Genomic DNA, 5,061 nt, shown 5'->3' on the forward strand with positions numbered 1-5,061 from the left:
GTTGTCTTACTCTGAGCCATCTCTCTCATCTCATCTCTCTCTCTCTCTCTCTCGCTCTCTCTACTCTTTCTCCCATATTTTTCCTTAAAGTATCTCTAATTGTATTGTAGTGTATTTTATTGTGTAGTTATTTGGTTAGGAAGTCTCTGTTATATTGTAGTGTATCATTTGTACTGTGATTCCTTTTTACAAGTATATTAGTTATAATACAGTTAATAGGCTTTGGACCCTAAACCAGTATCTGTGTATTTCCTATAGTGTTGTGTTCACTTGAGCGTCGGTGACGCTCAAGCAGCTTTGTAGTTAGTCAGGTTACACAAGGTTGCACTTACACCCTGTATTCACATTAAGGTATTCTGTGTATCTCATTGTTAAAGGCATAGATATCAAGGTATAGCGTTGTGAGCGTCTGCGCCGCTGGTGATCTCCTCGTGGTCTCGAGTGTCCGCTACGCCATAGCGAATCATTACGTTTGTCTGTAGCCACTAGTGTGTCAGTCTGGTGATCTCTGGGCCGTGAGCGAACGCGACGCTTGAGCGTCTCGCCTACGGCTGAGCGATCGTTACGCAACTTACGTACCCTTACGGTACTTCTTAAGTAAACAGCGTATAGTGTTCTTAGACCTCATAAAGGGTTGTTTATACGACAAAAGAATTTAGTATTGTCAAAATATATAGGGTATTTATTTGACTATGTTAGTGTAAAATAAATGGGAAAGAAATGTATGTGATTGTATTATATGATATAATTTTTCACTTCATTTTTTGCTCTTTTAGTAAAGACGGCAACAGCCATTACTACATGTCAATAGCCATTTAACTTCAATTGGTGAACTTATTATATATCCTCATTATTTATATATTTTTAAATTGAAATATTATTTTTATACTTATTTTTATATTTTTTTACTATATCTCTCAGGAGACCATCAATTAAAAGTGTACATTTAATTAACCAATTCATACCAGTACGTTTTTTCATCACGGACTCAGTTTCACATTTGCCCATTACTATGTATTAACCAATCAGACTGGCACCTCTTGCATATAAACCCAATCAGGGATCAAGTCTTTACACTACCCTGTGATCAAGCTATTACTGTGAAACGTACGTTAGGGAGAATCCGATCATGTGATGCGCACATGTGATCGGAGTCAGCCGACGATTCCGAGAGCGTGAACGCCGGGACCTATCCTGCAGATACTAGTCACGGCTCCGGAGCTCCTCCACGGACGCTGGTATCCGTCCAGCCTGAATTCTATGGCCTAAGTACTCATTACCCCAACGTCTAGGTAAAAACAGAATGCTTCAATTATACCACGGATGTTCCCCCGCTGACAATAGCAGCACACGTCGGCCACACTGAGCAGACTTCAGGATTATTGGTATCGTATATAACAGTGAACCTTATTCCATATGTCTTTTCTACACATAGTGTGTTCTTTGAAAGTATACCACACATGTGTAAAAGCTATTGGTGATTTTTTTACAAACATATATTCACGTTTACTGCAAAGAAATATATCACTTATTATCAAAGATACCTTATCCTGTTAAGTCAAGTGCCATATCGGTATAGGTAAACTCTCTTGGAGAATGCCTAAATGCTGTGTGAGATAATGGTATATGAGCCCTGTAACAGATTGGCCGTATTTCAGTAGCCTCACTGGAGGAGATTGTGAGCAACTGCAGATTAATGTTTCTTTAGAGAATTGCTATTTTGGAGCTTCAGGCTGAACACGGTGTATGTTTAGCTACAGTTGCTTGTGAATTCGTCAATAGCACCTGAATTGCTACATATGTATTATTCCATGCAATACATGTATCATTATACCTAGCAGCCAATAAGAAACTATATCTTTTCTTGCTACTATCACTGTGTATAGTGAAGGAATTCAGTGGCTGTTTAACTACAGCTGCTTGTGAATCTGTCTATAGCATCTGAACTGCTACATATGTATTATTTCATGCAACACATGTATCATTATACCTAGCAGTTAATAAGAAACTGTATCTATTCTTGCTATCATCACTGTGTATAGTGAAGGAATTCTTCAGCCAAAATTACTATTCTCTAACATAGAGAATCCATTTTTGCCACTTATTAAGCACAGAAAGAGAGACTATATTTGGATTGCTATCTGTAATTGGTTTCTTTCTACATGAATTGCCTGTTCTTAGCATCAAGCAATAGAATATATTATCTTTTTCAGTCACACTATTGTGCGTGGCATCTGAATTTGGTGTTCTACTGGTATATGAGTTATACCAATATATTTTTCTATGCTTTTGAGGTTTCTGTTCCATACACGAATTACTATTTTCTAGCACTAAATGTGGAATTATAATGTGTATAGTATCTAACTTCAGACATCAAAGGCAATTGTTCTCAGTACGTGGCATTGAATTACAAGCTCTCATGGTGTAAATGAATTTTTCACCTCATGTGGGCATTTTGCTAATTATTAGCATTGATTATAGATACAGTTGTGTCTTATGACAGAGGAGCATTTATTTCTGAAGGACTGCCTTCAATTCCAGATAAATACTATAATATACAAGTGTGGTATATTTTAGAGATTACAACCAATGTAGGGTTTACCTTCTAAACAGGATATCTATTAATATTTCCTGCATTCTTACCTGTGACCAGTTACACGCATGTGAAAATACATACCAGACGGTGACCATTGTATAGACTAGCCAAATATTTGTAAAGGCTACTGCGCAAATTGAGTAATCCCACTTCATTTTGACAAGTAATCAGGCCTTTTACCACTGTCTAGCCAGACAGGAGGTCTAAGTGCAGCAATTTGCAGTCACACCCCACTGGAGATGCCCAATCTCATCTGATCTTGGAAGCCAAGAAGTGGAGGGCCGGGCCAGTACTCGGATGGGAGACCACCTTGGAACACCCAGGTACTGCAATTAAAGGCTGCATACTAGATCTACCTGTGAGATAACAGGAAGCAGTCTATAAAAACAGAATACTGTCTACTGTACATATGACCTATGATTCAAAATTTCTGCAATAATCTTTCTTTAAAGCTATTTATGCAGATCAAATGATGGTCATTAAAAATATCATTATATTAGATCCACCTGTGTGATAACAGTAAGTAGTCTATGTAGACAGGATACCGTCAATTGGATACATGACCTATGATTTAAATTTCTGCAACAATCTTTTTCTAATGTTGCCTATGCAGATTAAATGACAGTCATAAAAACACGCACTCTCTCTCTCTAAGATACCACTTTATTGAGCATATCTCCTATACATCAATCATAACATCAAGGAATCCGGCTAATCTATTTATCTTAGCTAAGGCTACAGATTATTTTTATATTTTCACATATATTCGCAAAACCTGAACTCCATATCATTTAAGTAACTAATAAAAACTTATTATTTTTAATAGATATTTACAGTAAATATTTGCAGGTCTGAAAATGAGTGCTCCCCAACAAGAGTCTACTGTTCTTATGTCTTTCCGGTATTAATTTCACCCAATTGCTTTCTCAGCTCTGTCAAGTACATAGATTTAGGCCACAACACTATATTACCCCCCATATCTAAGGGTTTTTAATGATGTACTGCCATTTCATAATCTCCTGCAGTGCCACTCTTTCGCCCTCTGTAAGGTTATCGGTTTGAAACAGTATTTGTTGTTCTTGATTGAACATGAGATCTAAATCACTCGATACCAAATCATAGTATATTTTAGCTGAAAGAGAGATTTTAAAATCCGGGAAGAAAGTAAATTTATTTTACATTTTATTGGGGTCATGGGGGAAAGGATAAAGATAGTTCTCATTTCCTGATTCCAGATCCTCTAACATACCTAAAATGGTCTGATCTTCCATCATTAGAGCACAAGTTAGTATCATGGAGGAGCCCTCTTCTATACTGGGGTTTTCTTCACGTATTTGTTGTTGAGTATAGAAGAATTCTTTTAAAAGTATCTTTCACATAAAGAGCTGTAAAGATTTTTCGCACTTAAACCTATAAGGTTGATGAGCTGGGGGAAATGATAACCCCTTTACTTAATAAACATATTTGAACTTCAGTAAGTGTTATGTCTGAAAGGTTAATTATTCTCAAAATATCATCATTCACAGCATTCTCCTTTGTTCTCTGGGTTACTCCCACCAGTCCCTTGTATCACTTTTTCTTCTCCTTCCTTTCCCCCTCCTGATCTTAGATCTTCCATGCGTGTACAATCTTTGGTCCCCCTCAGTGTTTATCCTAAAAAATCCCAACTCTGGGGTCTACCTTTGTTTAATAATTCTTCTCCTACTGATGATTTAATGTTTGAGGTTGTGTAATTCATCATGTTAGTATTTCTTGCTCATTGTGGATAAGATTTCCATCTGTATACCTTATCTTGAGCAAAGTCATTTTTATCTCTATACAATTTCCTTTTTTTTCCTTTCTATAATCTCTTGTATAAATTCATCCACCTCTTTCTTTTATTTTTTATGTTTGTTGAAATTTCTCTACCATCTCAAATTTCTTTCACTTTTTTTCCGCCAGTACCGAGATTTCCTGAGCATATTTTGCTAAAAACATTTTGTTGTGTTTAATTAAGCTCTTGATAAGAACTTTTGAACATTGTGTCAATGTTGTTTACCATTCCTTCTTTAGTTCATGATTTGCCAGTTCAGCACTCTTGGTCTCAGACCTCTGGGCATGATGTTTTGCTTGATATAATTATCAAATATTAGTCTGTTCCACTAAGTTTTTCCATGTTTCATTAAAAGTTGTTTTAAGGAAAAGGATTATCAGACCAGTCTTTATTATTTAATCCTGGACTATATGTTTCATTACCAAAGGCTGATTCTAAACTGTTTTTCAGGTTCTCACGTCTGTTGTCCAGGTCTTTAGTTTGGCTAAAAGATGACATTCTGGTTTATAAGTATTTCGCTATGAGCTAAAAACTGTATTAAATTGATTTAAAAATTCAAATATATATATTCTACTGTGCTAGTAGTATGGAAATGCTGAAGTTTCAGCCAGCTAGATGCTCATATGATGGAAAAGGTATGGGAAATATACTG

General features: G+C 36.2%; 1 pseudogene; it reads left to right on the forward strand.

Moving 5' to 3' along the window:
* Window positions 1-2,811: 2,811 nt before the first annotated feature.
* Window positions 2,812-2,931, forward strand: LOC134968107 (5S ribosomal RNA; annotated as a pseudogene).
* The last annotated feature ends 2,130 nt before the right edge of the window (window positions 2,932-5,061 follow it).

The sequence above is a fragment of the Pseudophryne corroboree genome, chromosome 10, assembly GCF_028390025.1.
Source record: "Pseudophryne corroboree isolate aPseCor3 chromosome 10, aPseCor3.hap2, whole genome shotgun sequence".
NCBI classification, from domain to species: domain Eukaryota; kingdom Metazoa; phylum Chordata; class Amphibia; order Anura; family Myobatrachidae; genus Pseudophryne; species Pseudophryne corroboree.